Genomic DNA, 19,218 nt, shown 5'->3' with positions numbered 1-19,218 from the left:
TGATCTCAGTATCTGGATTGTCTGAATTGCGCTGTGACTTGTGATTTTGGTGGTAGAGATTGGATATGACAAGAATCACACACTTGAAAACATGATTAATTAATTTACTGGAAAGTCACACTATTGTTAGAGGGCAAGAGAACTTCCATTATACATTTATAATGTTCTGCTGGGTTATAACTTTGGTTGAAGTGAAATTATAATAAGATTTTTCTAGTTAACCTTTGAGTAACAGGGGCTCGGTTTAGAGCCTGGAGGTATGAATGTCAATATTCCATTACATGTACATGACCCATGTTTCTGTCTGTGCCACCAATAACACTGGTAATACCCTACTTCCAAAATGAGGTTTTTACTCCATATGCTGCATGTAGGTTGTTTTTGTTCTTGTTCTTATAAAATTGCCGCCTTTTGTGTTGTTAAGGGAAACAATGTTCATGGCATTTAGAGGTGCAGTAGCACTCTGATATAGCTATATATAAACTTTGGAATAAAATAAATGTAAATAAAGGGGATTGTTCCAAGTCAGGCATCACATGGAAGAAAACTGGCATAATGTGCCAATTCAATGTATGATTCAGTGAATGTTTCCATTTCTTGGTTGCTCTGTTGGTTTTTTCAGTTGAGTCAATTAGTTGGGTATGGCAGAGTTATCTTTTGAAGATGGTTATTTATCATTCTGGTATAATTTTCCTACATGGTTTATTGAAAACTGAGTACAGAATTTATACTAAGGCCATAGGTGACCCAGAAGATTTGATTGGATGGTGATAGTATTAAATTTTTTATCTGCCTTGATTTTTCCACCCATCATTGTAGGGTATTAAAGGTGAATTCAGCTATTTCTCAAGTACTATGTAACAAGCTTGTAAACACTATCAAGTTAAGTAAAACATAAATGTTATAGATTAATGAACCAGCCTTGAAACACACTGTCTTGTATACAGTAGTAAAGGCATGTACTTGGTGAGCCACTTTGGCTACAACCTTGTGCACTTTGGCAATTAAGGTCTCATAATACTACCATGAAGACAAGAAGAATTCTGAAGATGAAACCAAAGATGCAGGCACAATAAATTATTGATCCATTGATTTAAATGAATGATGCATGCCTTGCTTCTGTAAAGAACTACCTGGTTAAGTAGGAACAGTGTTCTGCTTCATACATTTGCATTGTGGTTGTCATTAGGGTGGCATTGACTTTTGTACTAAATATTGAACATTGCATTAGTGAAATACCAAAGCTATTAACCCAATTGCAATTATTGCAACCAAAAGGTCAAATTGTGTATTTACAAACTGTGATCTTAAGTTGCCATTGCTGCAAAGGGGAAGCTTAAGAATATTAACTTTTCCCACAAATGTATGCATGAGTGAGTCCGAATGCCACCCCTGTCATTGAACTCTATCTTGGGCAGAGGTTTGCTGAATGGACAGGCCACAGCACAGAGCACACAATGTGCAGTGCAATGGTCTGTAGCAGAGCTCCAGTAAAGACAATTCAAACTGACCAATTTGTCTGATCAGTATGTTATTGGAGGCAGCAGAGCACCTGGAGTAACATCTAACAAGGGGATGATGCTCACTTTGCCCCTACAGCATGGGGCCTGATCCAAACCTAGTAGCCTAGAGCTGTTGGGGAAGCAATGTTACCCGATGAGCGATGGTGCCAAGCAGCCAAAACTGAAAAACTATTTTTATATTTAATGACTACAATGTACAAGGCCATGAAATCCACACCGCACCGCGAATGCAAATTATGACTCAATTGCTACAGCAATGAGTTTAATTTCTTCTATTCAGATGAGAATTTATATGAAAACTTGTAGTTTATTGAATCTGAATAGCTTTTTTGAGTAAAAAACACATCTTAAACTTTCTTTAATCTGAATCACCCCATTTAAAAAAAAAATCATAAAAATCAAATGCTGTAATTTCCATGCAAAAGTGTGAGATGATGGACATCTCCACCAGACAAACTGTAAAAAAAGTAAATCTATTATTTTTCTCATATTATATTCTGTCACTGCTTTCCTGTACCTGGGATACACCTCTGTCTCAAATATGGCTTATTGACATGGAAATATATATAATCAGCCTTCTGCAAAATCAAAAAGAAACTGTCAAAGAGCTTCAGCTGTGTTAAGTGATACAGGCAATATCATTCTAATAAGCAACTTAGTGGTAGACAAACACCACACACTAGTTGAGATGGGAACTAAGATTTCCCTAAAATATCTGTTTCAGCAGAGTTAAGATCCACATTGCATAGAATTGCTTTCCATAGAAATTTCCATTTCATCTTTAATGTTACATAAATCCCAGTTGCTTGTCTCACTCTTGACATTGGGCTGGAGAACAGAAGAGCAAAGATAAAAAACAATGCTTTTGGCAACTTGAGAATATGTAATCTGCATGAGAGAAAAAAAAATCCCTACACATCGTTTGCATAAAAATCAGGCTGCTTTGCCAATGGAATATGTTTGTTGTTTGCATCGGCAAAACACCTATATTCTTGTTCTGGAAAAATTACGATGATTGTTTGCACTCAGAATTATGGTGAAGCGCTTGGATTTACAGAGAAATGGGCAGGTTTCCATGCCTGAAAACTGGGGAGTCAAAGTATCTGCTGTGGTAAATGGTAAGATAACCACCATGGAATTTAGTTTTTTAACCACATGACACATTGATATTTGGACATTGATTCTAACGATTAAACAGCTCTGAGACTTTCATTGTTGGCCCACAGCCAGCTTGCATCGTATCAGACATTCTTCCTCCCTGAGGTGAGCTACCAGCGCGCAGTCTGTTGGTTACAATGATACTATGGTTAGTAAAAGGATTTAAAGCAAAATCTCAGCTTCACTCTTTATAAAAGCAATATTTACTGTGGAGAATTATGTTGATATGTATAGATTTGTGCCTGAGAAAGGAGCATGAAGCTTTAGCGTGCAAAAATATCTGTACATATGAGGGTTATCACTGCAAACATTAATTTTACTACAAAAAACCCCTGCAGGTTTCCGTGATTAACGTCCGAACCAACACAATTCATTCTATTATGAAGGCAGCCTGACCAGATGCAGCAGAGCTTGAGCATTGTGCTGTACTCGGTCCATTTCCATCACAAAGGGGGATTTAATGAACTCAGCTCGTCAGCTCACACCTGCAAATTGTTCATTTCTTTAGGCCAAGGGAAATACATTTCTTGCCCTTTCAAATAAGTAAGTCATGGGGGACGGTATTTTGAAATCCGAACTTTCCTCACCGAGGGGAAAATGTGTTTGTGTGCTATTGAGGAAGTCCGGGCCGTTACAGATCATTAAAGACTTCGTAATATGAACGATCTGTCAGCGTTAGGCTGTGTTATTTCGATAAATCCCACATGAAGATAAATGTCTGTCCTCGCACCATGTATTCAATGTGAAACAGGACTGAAACACTTAATATTACCGTAAATGTTCTTGACCTTTGGTGTTCCTTCATTACTATTTCTGCAAGGGCAGTACTATAGGATAGAGACAGTGAGGGTGTGAATGCTGCGCTCGGTATTGTAGGCAGTGCGGGGGGTGCATGCCTGGTTCCTCTGCTATTATCTGAGAATGTGTTTGGATGTGTTTTAATTAGGTGAAACCAACGACAAAACCAAGGACAAATTAATTTAGAGACGTGGGCAAAAACTTGTAGCTTTGCGCATTCCGTTTTAGCGGCGAAGGGTGGAAGTTTAATATCATGTTATTCGCAATCAATGTCTTTTTGTGTCAGCAAGAAACACCAGGGATTACATTATCTGTAATTTGCCATCAGTGTTCACTCTGCGGAGACAAATGAAGAAGCCAATCATTTGCAACATAGGGTGAAGGAATGGATTTGAAGGTAAACGCGACTCCGGGGCGGAAGAACATCGAAATCCAAGCGGCATAAACAAACAGAGTCATAAATCATGGCTCCGGAGAACAGTCAGAAGACCTAATCGTCCATTCCCTGAGCTCTTCATGTACGAGGCAGCCCTTAAAGAAACCGCTTGGAAGTGGGCTGTCTCTTCAACGGCTGCGATAATACCTGTCAGCTCTTGTTCCTGGTACTGTGAGACATGTTCCACATTTGTGCATTTTCTCTTTGCCAAGGCCTATTCCATCAGTGGTGTACTCAAAACTGCCACTCGCTCATACCTTCATTCAAAGAACACTGGCACTATCCCATATTCCATACACATGTACTACGCACACATTTCACTCTAACGTCCGAAAAATAACATTCCGCTCTAGGAGTGGCCGGTTCTCTAGCCATCTAGACCCAATGGCTTTTCTTTCTTTTTTACTGATATTTTTACTTATTCATGTATGTGACGCCTTTTTCTCCAGCTGCTTAAAAGGTGGGGTTTGTACACCCACTTACACTGATATACCAGGTTATACAGCTGGATAAATTTTACTGTGGTAATTCAAGATAAATACCTTGGTCAAGGCTGCTTCAGCGGGGTTTTTGAACCCTGGACCTGGTGATAATGTGCTCAGTGTTGACGGTGAGCTGCTAATAAAGGTTTCATTTTACTTTATACTTTTTTTCTGACAATCATGTCCCCGTATAATCTTTAATTTGCCTTTTTGAAATAATGGAGGTGTTTTGATCAAAGGAAACAACTGACACCCTTTCAGCTTTCACAAAGGTAAGGGGAATATTCCCACTTCCAGATAACTGGCTATACTCGATGATCTTTTAAAAACTTGATAAAGGAATTATTTACCCACACGCAGACATCGTCTGAAACCGCTTGTCCCGTACGGGGTCGCAGGGAGCCGGAGCTTAACCCGGCAACACAGGGCGTAAGGCTGGAGGGGGAGGGGACGCACCCAGGACGGGATGCCAGTCCGTCAGAGGGCACCCCAAACGGGACTCGAACCCCAGACCCGCCAGCGAGCAGGACCCGGCCAAACCCACTGCGGCACCACGCCCACGTGCAATTCTTTACCCAGCTAATAATATACAGTCCATTCCAGGACCATTGTCTTGCCTTCTAAATAAAAAAAATACCTTCTCACAACCAACCCAGTTTCCATTTGCCCTGCTAAATTTCTTATGCTGCGTATGTCTGAGCAGCAGTAACAACACAGTGACACTGGAGATATAAAACATGAAACTAAAGCTGAAAAATGTTTAAAAATGTATAGCGCGTACAAGAGAAACTGAATTACAGAATGACACCTGAGCCCAGCAAGTTTACAGTAAGTTATTGTGAAAAAATAAGCAGATGGTGTGGGTGTACATATAAATTTACGTGTGATGTTTCTGGGGGGTACGAGGTGATTTGCCCACCAAAGAACAGAACTAAGCCAAAATTAACTTGACAATTTGCTTCGAAGACAAAGATGCCCCGACGTACAGCCCACTCCTGAAATGGCTTCACCGCCTGAAGCAAAACGTGTTTCTGCCTTTCAAGCTTTTGATTCTGAGCCGCGCAGCATCGCTTTTTGAGAATGAGCCGCCTGCGACCTTGAGGAGGTCCGGCGTGATGCCAGGCTGTACTAATGTGTATTATTTAGCAGCCATTCAAAGTGTAAGGGAGATGAAAAGGATGTGCAGGGAGAGGCCTTGTTCTGTCTTATCATCACACAACCTGGGGGAAAACGCAGGAGGTTGCCCTTTGTTTTGGGCACTCATTTTTGCATGAGTTGACCAAGGCCCCACATCCTGGTTCCAGAATACAAAGTTAAGGCAACGTGTGCTATGTCTTAGCAGCCTAAAGGTGAGTTCTTTAAATAAATCAATAAATAAATAAATTTCCTATTCTTGGAAAAAACACCTATTCACATTTTCTGCCTGCTGCAATCTCCGCCCATGATGGGTCTAAGAAGTTTCCGACTGCGGGTCTGGGTTCCAGGCACTGGGGGCCGGGGCAGTGGGGAGATTGACTGGCAGTTATAATTGAATCATTCCCCAATGGATCCTGTGAACTTTTTTTCCTCCTCTGCTAGTTTGTTATTCTCACTCTAATTGAGCAGGAAATTGTACCATAAATGGAGAGGGAAATTATGCAAATTAACCTAATGCAAAAAGAACAAGCATCAGACAGAAGAGCACGCTAACTTTCTAATTGCAAATTGGGTGCCTCAAGCTCTGGAACGTGTCTTCGATACGAACACTTGTGTTTTTTTCACCTTTGAGCAATTGATTTTCAGGCCGATAAACCCATTGGTAAGCATTGCCTATGTTTGTTAACAGCACTGATGAGAGAACAAAGGTGCCAGGGTTAGTAATTCTGCTCGGCTGGTTGTTAATACTCCTCACTCCAACACTTCATTCTGTTCTGCGAAGTATACATGAACACCTGCTTTTTCTGTTCGCATTATGGTGTATGAAGTTTTATCTTTCAGATGAGACTTTAAAATAAAATGAGGTCTGGACTTCTTTGAGGCTTTTAATATTTCATAGCCATTATCACATAAATTAAAGCTGCTTATTTGTTTAAATTGCCAATCTAGACATCTCGTTATCCTTAATTCCCGATTGCCCTAACTCCTTATGAGCCGCAGAAGGAATACTTGGATTCTATGAGGTCACTGTGGTCCAGCACTGAGGTCCAAGGAATGTGCAGAATGCTTCCGTACTCCTGTTTCTTTTGGCGAACAGCACTGCTAATACTCAGCACAATGTATACGATGTCGAGGGGCGGCGGGTTGGAGTCCCCCTTGGGGTGCCTTCTGACGGCCTGTCAACCCGTCCAGGGTGGATCCCCTCCCCCCCTCACTCCTGTGCCCTGTGTTTCCGGGATAGGCTCCGTGTTGCCGCGACCCTGCTTGGGACAGGCAGTTGTTGACATTGCCTCGTTCGTGGTGTATAGCGTGAAACCTTTATGAAATTCTGAATACCTGAAATGTTTTGTTGTTGTTTAGTTTTGATTTTAAGCAGTGTTTGAGGTTAGGCTAAAAAAGCTGTCCAAACTCTTAAAAAGCGTGAGCCTGATTCAAGCTCTGTTCCTAAACACATCAAAAAATATGTTTTAAGACCATATCTTCTATGACAAACATATAATGTAGATAAATTTGGTGGCATTTCATTAATTTCACTTTAAAACATCAGAGGAGATTGCAAAATTTTATGCTGGTGCAAAGGCTTTGTAAATCATGCCCTTGTTGGCAATATTGCTGATAATTTAGGAACATTTTTGTTAACAATAACTGAATCAAATTAGGAAGTAATGAGCCTTGTATATCAGCACTAAATCATAATTACTTCCATCAAGATTCATGCACATGTTTTGAATGGGAGGGGAAAGGTGTTTTATATATTTGCCTCCAAGTGTTTCGAGATATGATTGCAAGTTTAAGGAACTGAAAGTTTGTTTTTGCCTTGGAGCCCAGAACAATGTGTAGACTTTTGTAGTGGCATTGAAATATTTGCTCTTAAAAGTGTGTTGAAGGCAGTTGGGTGAGAAGGCAATGGAAAGGGAGTAAGACGACGAAGCGGAGCGGCTCAATGAACGCTCTCAGGCTGCTGTCTTGGAGGAACTCCTGGCACAATAAGATCCCTGTATTCAGAAGTCAATACCTGCATGACAGGCAATCAACCCATGGACTGCTGTACGTGGAGCCACGCACGTATATTTTCATGCCCCCCATCCCTCCCCGCCGCTTCGTCCCGAACGTAATGATGGAAAGACTTATGCGCGCATTTCTATTTTCAGGCTCGGTGACTAAAAGGTTGATTGAAACACAAATACATGAAAGTATAGAAAAAGAAAAGAAGCATTTTATGGTGGAAAAAACAACATACTGTACTCTATATAATAGTTTGCTGACATCTCTTTGGAAATATTGCCCAATTAAGGCACCATTTCTTTTCAAAGAGGCTTTTTGTTCAATTAGCTGTGAAACATGGGAAGTTGAACATTACTCCCCAACGATAGACAACTTTAATCTCAGAGTTTCCCTGAACCGAGATCTGGGTGAAGTCTTTGATCCAGCAAGTATGTTCTCTGAGTTCAGTGTCTGAAAGGATCAACACAAACGCAGTTAAAGCTACATAAATGAGACAAAGGACAACTTTTAGTGGTGCAGCGTCATCATTAACCTGCTGAAAAGCGGACAAATGAGACACAGCAACCTGGAGGTGACGCTACAGTGGGTCATTATCTGAACTTCTCACCAGCCATGATCTGCATAGACCTTGTGTATTAAAAGTTAATGACCCAATACAGCGCAATAAAAGTGTAAAGTAGATCTGTGTCCTTAATGAAGACAGTAAATTCCCCATTATGAATTATTGTACGTCTGTAAGATTAAAAGGGACGTGCAACAAAATAGACATAAATAAGTTAATAGAAGTGGAGGAGAACCCAATTTTAGGGCTGCAGACGAAGAGCTGAACAGCGACTTTGAGCTTAAATGAAATGAAGGCGATCGACCAATCTTTCCAGTGGTAAATGCTTCCATTTAGGGCTTGTCAAGTGGGAAACAAATTGAAATCTACAGCTTTCTGGGGATTTGCCCATACCTGCATATCATTGTCTCTACAGGTGTCACAAGGCATTTTCGTCTGAAGCCGGAGTAGATGGAGGCCAGCCAGCAGATGAACTGGACTCAAACCAAGCATGACAAAACCCAAAGTAAGAGGTGCTACAGGCACGTACTGGAGTCTCTCTCCATCCGAGCTCTGAATGAGGCTCTGAATGCCCATCTGCCGTGTTCTCGAACGGGTCATCACAAATGCAACAATTACTGTTAAAATGGAAGATAACACAGCAAACACCTTCTGCAAATTACTTTTTAAACTGCAACGTGCTGGCACGTGGACAGACTGTGGTGCCGCAGAGTCACCTGGGCTGGGAATGAAGATTCTGCAGGTTCAAGATTTCCCACGATGACCTGTGTGGTGGTCTGTGCAGGAATCACATTTCCTGGGGCTCTTTCTGGTTACTAGTGTGCCATACACTCCTTCTCATGACACTTTCTCCAAGCCGGCTTTGTCAGGGGCCACATCACTAAAGGCGTAAAGTCTGGACAGGACCTAATGGCTGGGCAACTAATAGCTGTGTGCCTATGGACTTCATCCATATGACCATGGCTGCGGTAACATCAAGGAAACCTCACAAGGACAAGTAGTGTGTGGAAAAGATGTTGGAATTCATCTAAGAAGCGTATGTAAAAAATGTGAGAATGCCACCGAATCAGCCAGTAAATCACCAGCTGACATGAAATCAGATATTCAGATATGTGGGGCAGTTTTAGCTTTTTGTTGTAGTGACACCTGAGACATAACTGTCCTATCCAGCTTCAGAGAAGCTCCAGAAGGCAATGGCACACTTCATACCTGGTTGAACCTCATAATGAATTTAAAAGGCTAGCCTTTTCACCGTTAGTGTTTAATGCTTTCATACGGTTAGATGAACTACAAGGGTTACTTTAGGTTGATGTTCTGTATTGTTGATTCAACTTATCCCGGATGTGACAAGATGGGAAGAGTGCTATTTGGAGGTCCAATTTCCGAGGTGCAAATGCAGGCAGGGGCGAAAGTGGTGATAAAATCTCTTATCACCGCAAAGTAATTGATGTGTCACACATGGGCTGAGCCTGAAAAAAACTTGGTTGCTGTCCCCTAGTTTAAGGAATAAATAATAAATTTCAGTCAGTCATAAAACGAAAAGAAAGCAGTAGGTCATGTTGCTATGGTGATATTGTCTCTTCACAGATATTAGCAATTAGAGCCGTTAGGTCATTTATGTGATGGATTGGCATTTGTGCATATCTGAGAAGGGTCCTGAGATGGAAAATGGAAGTGTATTTATTTAGCTGACACTTTTCTCTTATATGACTTACGGTATGAAGCTACTTATTATGACTTAACCATTTTTACAGACTAGTAATTTTTACTGGAGCAATTCAGGGTAAGTACCTTCAAGGGTACTACAGCAGGAGATTCAAACCTGTGTCCTTCAAGTGAAAGGCCGTGGCTCTAACTATTATGCCACCTGTTGCTCCTGTTTTATGGTGATTACCCACCATTTATTTTTGTTTGTTAAGGCAAATGAACTTATGTTGAACTTGAAAATGAACTCATTTATTTTTCATTATTACTGAAGAGCACCTTTCATATCTATAGCAAAAAACACATACACATTTCCTGAAACAGATTGTCCCAAGTGGGGTTGCGGCAAGCCAGAGCCTAAGCTGCTAATACTGGGCATAAGGCTGGAGGAGGAAGGGACACACCCAGGGTGGGATGCCAGTCTGTCACAAGGCACCCCAAGCAGGACTCGAACCCCAAACCTTCCAGAGAGCAGGACCTGCCCAAACCTGCTATGCCACTGCACCCCCTTAGCAAAAAAACTGGTTTCCATTATTTTTAAAAGTACAGTTCACAAAAATATTACTGAGCCAGCAGTATGGTATAACTTAGTTGGGAGAATTTTGATTTGTTTCACTCACTCGCTCACTCACTCACTCACTCACTCACTCACTCACTCACTCACTCATCAGCTACCAAAAAATCAACAACTTGGTTCAAATCCTTCATAAATAATTGATTGTTAGAGCACTTTACAAATAGATAGCTACATCTGTCCAAAACATGTCTCATCTGTCACTGTTACATTTTCCTTAACCTTCTTTCTCTCCATCAGTTATCTTGACTTGCAGCGATATGTCACCAGTGGCCCAGTGAGGTTATAACTACAGAAACAAACACAAGTTATTTCCCAGATTTTTGCCCTCTTCTTGATGACACACTTATTACCATGGCAACTTGAATACATTCAACCTTTTTCAGGACAAAGGTTTTTTTAAAACTGTAATAATGACTTGCCGAGTGATTCCGACTAACAAAGCATTTTGCTAATTTAAATTGAAAGAGATCCTTTATTCACAAGGGTAGCCTCTTTCCTGTAAAAACAACAGGTCAAGAGTGGAGACCTGGTATCATATAGCCATAACAAAATTTTGCTCCAGCACTCATAAGATCTCTAAAGCTTGCATCTGCAAAGTTGTAGCTTGCACATAAAAATGGTTTAACTTCAACATCTGTTGGACAAATGGATGATGGGACTCTTAAGACATCGAGAAACCTGTCATCAAGTTCAAGCGCATTACAGTTGGCCTCTGAGTTATAGTGACAGTGGCGTGGGCAAATTTTAATGGCTCATTTAAATCCTAATGGAATCCACTTAACATCAGTAATTTGACTAAGCCCATTACGGAAGTAATCCAGATTGCAATATACTGCTCATTATCATCAATGGTAACATCTTCATCTATGGTAAAATGATAAGTTAATACCTTGTTAAAACATATTTGATACCAAGTTAGTTTGCCTCCAATTGCTTAAGGTTACATGAGGACCATCAAAAATGTGTTGAAGCCAAAAAATTTACATGGAGACAGTTAAAGAGCCTATATTGCATGGCTTGGCGGCACAGCATGTAGCACAGGTGCCCCACAGCCCCTGAGCTGTACGACAGGATGCATATTAATTTCCATGCTCCATCTGTGGGAAGCTTGTATGTTCTCCCCACGTCTGTGTGAATTTTGTCTCGCAACCCAAAGACCTGTGTGTCAGGTGGATGGGTGGCTCAAGAAAAACATTGCCTCAAATGTCTGTATGTGTGAATGTGTGAATGTGTGGGGTGCACTGCTTTGTTGGATTGATCATTTTATGTAGCTTTCTTGTAGTGTGTCTAGCAAGCCACCTTGGACAAAGGTGTTAGTTAAATGTGTAATAATGATAATAATAATAATACACGACAAGGCGTGTATGGATGCAAACCATTTGACAATGTGAATGGGAATTTAAGTGACGAAATTTCTACATTGGAAATACATGTCACAGTGTGAGCACATTCTCGTTAACATTTACTATATGTTTATGAGAAAATGATGCATTCACTGCGCGTTCAGCATTTATAAAGAAAGAGGCTTTAACCTTCATCTGTTCTAACAAAGCACACTTGAGCCTCAGAGGAAATGAATTTCACTGTGTTTTTTTTTGCAGCTCACAGTTATTACAGGAATGTGCGGCTGATGGCTTTACTCAAAATGGTTTTTGCCATCATGCTAATACCCAGGTAGCACATTTTCATTTAGGGGCCGAACAGAGGACCCCTTGTTAGTTTTATCGTATAGCCACGGGAGACTGGTTGACAAAGCGGTTCCTCTGTGCGCTTTCGTCGTGTTCGGAATGTGGAAGCAAGGGTCTCACTCCCGGCTGCTTAAATCCGCATTCCAAATGCATAAGGCAACGGCACTTATGCCATTCCCGGTTGGCCAAGTTTCATTTTTTGTGCAGGCAGCATTTTGAGCCTCTTGTATCTCCAGCCCCTCTTCAGTCCTTTATAGACCTAAAAGTTGGCCTGTTTTAGACTCATGTCCAACACAGTAGAGTGTCCCAACCAAGCACTGACTGTGGTCACCTCTGGAAATGTCTTTAACTTGTTCATCCATGTTTTTCCTGTTTAGGATAAAGCTGGTATTCGTTTTAAACATTTTGAAGTATTTGAAATAGAATCAAGGGCGTAGCTACGAATTCCGGGGTCGCCTTCAAATAAAGGAAGATACATAATTAAATAATTCCCTGAACTGAAGTGCAAGAACACTCCTGGAACTACAGGGAGACTTGGGATATCTGTGTGGCCTCTCTCCTGGTGCGGGCCCCTAAAATCGTCACTGCCGTTCACCTACAACCCCCATGAACATAATCATTAAGTCCCTAATGCCTCATGATACAGAGCTTTCATGGGGCTCGTGACAAGATATCTGTAAAAAAATTCACTACGTATTAAATTATGTATTATGTGTTAAAATGCCGAGATGTTTTTTTTTCATCTCCGAATTATTGTGCTACTAAGCATATATTCAGATTTTAATGACCATTATATTGTTTTAAAGTTGTATTCATCGTTTAATATTGCTATTGGGGTCATACAAAGTTGAATGTAACAGATGGAATCGATAACCTGTCATGTTTTGTTCCGTAATATTCACGCCTCACTTTTAAAGTATTAATTTTAATCCCTTTGCTGTTTTTTTCCTGAGGTCAGCCTTACCAAGACTAATTTATTTCGATTTGACGGGTCGATGTATGTTTTCTCTTCGAGTTCTGTTGAAGAAAAATATGGCGTCGCTTCAACAATTATTTGTTCGCCAAATGTTTACCGAAAATGGATAACTTAATGAGTGTAAATTTAAGATAATTCACCAGCTTTCTTAGAACCTGTTAAACAAACAATAGACTGGTTGGCCTGCATCTTATTATTACTATATTTTGGTGAATTTACTTATTTTATACTTCACTGCTTTAATTATAAAACGTTCAGCGTTGTCTTTTTATGTAAGCTATTTATTTTTCAGTTTTTTAAAAATCTTTTGGGCTTCTTTATGTCTGAAATTGCTGTAACCTATAAATCATGTTTATTCATTAATAATGTATGGCATCACGCACCGTAAAATATTTTGCAAACTTTGTCACAAGCTCAAAGAGAAAATTTCTTTAGGGCTCGCGTACTGTGCTTTATAATTGTGTTAATTTTTTATTTACTTATTTATTTATTTTCCGTGTATTCCTCCAGGGAAGCAATTTAAAAAATAAAAAAAGAGAATATTTATCTTAATTCCTTGACTAATAGAGAAAACTTAATTTTAAGGTTTCTTGATCCTTATAATGGGGGCGTACACAAACTTTAGAGGCCTTAACACACAGCTCTACAGCTTTCAGATCTGAAATGACTGAAAAGAGCTGGAAACGGCTGAAACTGATAAAATGGAAAGCTTGACAGAGGAAGTCAAAAAGAGGAAGAATGCTAGCTTTTCTCAAATGATTAGCAGTGCAATCATATGCACGAATGAATGTACAAATAAGTACAATATTCAAAATACTGCATTGTGAATTTCTCTTATTCCTCCAGCAGCAGTTTGTTCGGATATTTTCAGTTAATTTTTCTTCATTTCCATCTCTCCGTTCTGCGCGCAGTTTTCTGTCCCGTTCCGCACACTCCTAATTATTCATAAATGTATGCAAATTTTTTGGAAGACTTATTTGACAGGATGGATATTTCGGTCCTTCGTGCGCGTTTCCCATCTTCAGTTTTGCCATGCATCTTTCCATGTATACATGTGGGCAATTGTAAATGCAAGCAGAGTGTCTAGCAAAGTATTCTCTGGTGATTTTCTGAAACTTACATCTTAATTAGAGAACAGCATCTGTTGCTGATTTGCAAAAATCTTCTGTAACCTACATTTTATGCAACAAAGGGAACCTTCAGCATTGCAATGTTTCGCAATTATTTTGAGCTCTAGCAAACCGGGCGAAATAAGTCAGAAGTGCGTACGGTTGCTTCGCTTTCTCGGTAATTGAGGATACAAAATCATTTGTCAAGGACTTTCTTTTTTTCCATTACGCATTTTCTCCCTCTTCTCCATTTCGGGAGAAACGTAGACTGAACTGCATGTTATGTCTGTTGATCTTTGTGTCTGAGTCCACTGCGTGAGCTGATATGAGCTGGCATTTTTGATAAGGAATTTTGTGCTGCTGACAGACGCAAGGCTTTGCCTTTGAGGAAGAATTAGCTTGTTTTCTAGATCCAGCAAGGCAGATGCCACGCGCTATAATTACCCCTCAGATCAGCGCGCCCGTAGATGTCAATTCGTGCGCCTAGCCTTATCTGAAAATGAAGCAGAAAGTCGCACAAAACGAGGTCGATGAGCAAAGTTCGCAGCCGGACAGCAAGACACGGGAATCTTTGAGCGTCTCTACGTTTTCCAGTTCGGGGATTTATAGCATACAGTGCATAGTGTAAAAGCTCTGTGCCGAAGCATCTTTTTAAAAATTGTACCCACTTGATTTTCCCCGGAAAACCAAAACGTGGTTCTCAGTCCTGCGGGAACTTGCCAAATGGTGGAGAGTGCTGTGCGAGAGCGCGGCCCATTCCCCCTCCCTTTTTCCCTGCACTTCTGCCCAGCTGCCTGTTTCATCTCATCCGGCCCCTCCTGTGTCCGCGACGCCGCCGGCACCGTGCCACTCTGAGGATACCCTTCCTTAAAAGCGCACTTGGACCTAGAAGGGTGAGGTGGCGCACGCGCTGAAATCGTCCCTTCGGCGTGAGGAGGAGCATTTTTATAAGAGCAAGATCACCACAGTAGCATAGTGCCGCCTTAGCGGGGTAATCAGGGTAAAAAGAAGAAGAATAAGGGGTTATGATAAAAGGAGGAAAAGAGGGCAGCACGGGCACGGTGTGTGACTTTGTGCGTTAATGGCATTTTTAACCGATGGTGTTTTGCTTAACAGCCTGACCCCTCGCAACGCTTCGAGGCAATTCCCTCGATGCCGTGCACGCCGCGCTGAAAGATGAACGCATCCGACGCGTGCCGGTCATCAATCAGGCCTATTTACGTCAAGGCTGAGACAGCAAAGTCTTCGTAAGACTGTTTCTTGCATGCCGTTGTGGCGTTTTGTCAGGCGGCGGGTTATCTTTACGGCACTGTCCCTGTCACACAGCGACACTTTGATCAGCCTTCGCACTTGTAGATTTTCCCTTCCTAACTGGGTTTTGGGTCAGGTATTTTTAGAAGCTGGCTGTTTGAAATCCTTGGAAAACAACCTCACTTCTCGAAGTTAGTGTAGGCAAGTAGGACAAACTGACAAGACTCCTCTACCTCCTTCCTGACATCATTATCGGGGAACGTTTGGAGATATTGTATAAGCTTGCAAATCCTAACACAAAACATGCAGTAATGCCTTTAACGGATACGCTGCCTCGCTCTGCTAGATACACACCCGTGGCACCCTCGCGTACTACGACTAGATCGATGAACTCACGCCGGTGATGAGTGTAAATAATTGAGCATCTCACTGGAAGCTAAAAGACCGCGTAGCTTCCGGACTTGGCCCGGGCGTCCTCGACAGGAGGCCCTGTCGCAGTGCTGGCCTTCGCATCCCGCCAGATGTTTGGGATCTGCATCAGCTGCATTCCTCGCGTGAACCACAGCACAGCCCGTGAGAACTTCAGACAGCTTCCTTCTGTTTCTCAGATCAATTGAAAGCTGCAATCATCTTCTTTATTTCTTTCATCCAACAGAATAAAGAGATCCCTTTTTTTTTTTTTTTTTTGCAATAAACAGGAGAGTAACAATTTTTTTCTATCGACATGCGATAATGATTCCCGCTAAAATGAATACATTTGCTTGCTAAACCAGCAGATAAACTGTGAAGTGCACATTTCCCAGCTTGAAAATATCGGGGTCAGTTGCCCCTAGCAACAGCCACACTTTCAGACATTGAAGGGTGTCAAGAATATGCATATGCCACAGGGTTGATATGTTTTTCTCATTCTCCTGATTAGAACTTTAATTATCATCAGCACTGTGCTAATTACTGGTGCCTGGATGTGGTAGTAATTGCTTTGCTAGACCTGTATAAAATGGGCAGGTTTTGTATGCGCTGAATAGGCCACCAGTGGAGACGCTGATCACATGTGCAGTGAAAACATAATATGATGATACTAACAGTAAAATCCAGTATTTTAAATGCGGAACGCAAATAGGATTAAGATGGAACACCAGCTGTCGGTGCATCTCTTTTTCAGTGAGACACACAAAATGCATCAACTGAATTAAAAAAAAAAAAAAAAAAACTTTAATAAGTATCCAAGCCATTATTCATAGCAAATGCATAAAAATTATGTTCTAATAAGCAGGGGAAAAGATTTATAAATGATTGCTAATGCAGTTAATGATAACTTGAGTCACATATTGATTGAGGCCAGTATAGCACGAACTGTCAAAACATAACTTAGTATGAATATATTGTGCAATCTTACACAAGCAATCTTCCACTCCAGCCCTATTCTTGCTAGGATACACTCTCTGTGTATCATTTACCTTCAATACAAATTTGATAGTCATGCTGTTATAGAATGGGTTTGCGCTATGAGTTATTCATTTCCAGGAAATTTTCCCGGTTTCCAGGTATTTCATAATTTTCTTACTTGTAACATGATAGTGATAAATGCATAATGTTTAATTCATAAAGCACATTATTCCCATTCTTCGATTTTGATATATCTCCTGTTAACTTGGCACTGAACTCATTCCTGTGAGGAGGATTGGGCTCTTTTCTTAGGTGTGTTCACCCAAGGAGATCACTTGGGGTACCTTCCAAATCAGCAATGTGTCCTTCACTGAAGCTCACCTCCAAAACAGTTGTTGAGCCTGCCTGTAAAGATGGGGATGTCCTTCTTTGAGTCCAGCCCCTTTTTCAACTCACAGCATTATCTTTGCGTAGCGGCGCATTTTGACCGCGGCTCAAAGGAAAAACGGCCGATTATTTAATTTCCTTATGGCCAGAATTACGAATTTTGAAAGAGGTTTGCAGGAATCTGGAACTGCCGTGCATTACAGTGGAGGGCATACTGATGGGCAGCAGCACTGGACATTTGCTAAAAATGGTTGCATAAGGCCCCAGGGGAGCGGAGGAGCATACACAGCGATCTCAGGGTAACAGGCTGTGACAGATTTAAACTTGCTCCATTTCAGGCCTGATTCAAGCACTCCCCCCCTAGGGTTACCCTACAGCTCCCAGGGGCACAGTCACTCAGGCATCCTGTGACCCTCTGCCACCCCTCCGTCATCAATCACGGCTTCCGCTGGCAAAATCACCAATGCCAACAGCAAGACTTGTAATGTGTCCCTAATAAGCCGCTGGCAGTTGACGGTGCTATGGGAAGAAATGCGGAAAGAAGGAAAGTTATACAGGAGCTGCCTATTGTGATTCTCAAGGCTGATTCAGTCTTTTAAGTTCAGACAGAAATGGTCAAGGATAGGAGTAAAATTGGCTTTTCAATAATTAAATTAATTATTCTTTTTGTCAGAGCTGTCTGATTCTAGTCACGATGAGAAATATCATAATTACTGGCTTCACTACATAAAGCTTTGCTATGATAGTCTGCTCAGAGACGATGCTTAAGAAGAAAATAGTAAAAATCACTTAAGGTTCACATCCCTGGCTGCCTATGTAGTGCACCTTGGGGTAAGTTTTGGTGAGTGAACAGTCAGAGCACAGGTGGGAATTCACCAACACACAATCGCACTTTCAGAAATGCACAAATGTTATGTATGCAGGCTTGCAGTTGAGGAAATAAGACGTTTCCGCATCCTGAAAGTATGGAAAAGACATATTTCACAACAAACTAAAAACACCTGCTTGCACACTTACTTTCCTTAAAATGTTCATTAAGGATAGAAAATTGAGGAGCTGAAAACCATTTCCACAGGCTGTCTTTATGTCATTCTCTGTCCTCTCTCATTCCGTAGCTCATAAATTAATATGTTCCCCTGTTTGCTTTCCTTTGGCTCTGGTGAGAAGGAAGGCTAGGGCTTGGGTGCAGAGTGTTGGGCCTTTTAGTGATGCAGTTTAAGATCCGAACTTAATCAGCTCTGAGATGTTCAGCGTGCCTCATTCCAGGCCTCTCATAACACCAGAGCAAAAAAGCCACACATTAGACTCATGACAGCTTTGGTAAATAGATGAGATTGAAAGAGGGAAAGTCCTGATTTTAGATATTACATGGGGATTTTTTTTTTTATCCCAACCTCATTTCATGCAGAGATCCATCAACAGTGGTCTGAGAATTATAATTGCACTGTGAAATATAAAACTCTAAAAAAAGAATGAAAGAACACTGAAGAGATATATTGCAATATTATGGACCAGAAACCACATTCGGTTACAATTCTGTGCCTTATTGATTCACGAGAGTAGGTAGAAAATGAAGCTTTGCTTAGACGCAACAGTACAAAATGAAATAGAACACTAGTAGTACTCAAACTCAGATGTGGACAGTACTCTGAGTAGTTCTATTTTTTTCTCTGTGCAAAAATATTACCAGAGAGCTCAACATGATAAAAGGCTTTAGAGAGACACAGAAAAAAATGTGGTTCTTATATAAGGGAGTTCAGTGTCAGCTTGTCTCTTGAACACTGAAGCTTTTTCTGGGCTGCTGGAATATTTTGGACTTGTCTTGTGCCATCTTTCACTTTAATATTTTTGTATAGACACAGGTTGTGCTTTATATACAGTATATCTATTAACCTAAATGAAATAACCAGGAAATTGGCTTAATCGCAACTGATCGTGAATAAAATCGCTTTTGTGATTTTAATGAGAAGTCATCACATCATCCGAAACCGCTTGTCCCGTACGGGGTCATGGGGAGCCGGAGCCTACACCCGCCTGCAG

The sequence above is a fragment of the Scleropages formosus genome, chromosome 13, assembly GCF_900964775.1.
Source record: "Scleropages formosus chromosome 13, fSclFor1.1, whole genome shotgun sequence".
NCBI lineage: Eukaryota > Metazoa > Chordata > Actinopteri > Osteoglossiformes > Osteoglossidae > Scleropages > Scleropages formosus.
This window is presented reverse-complemented; position numbering follows the sequence as displayed.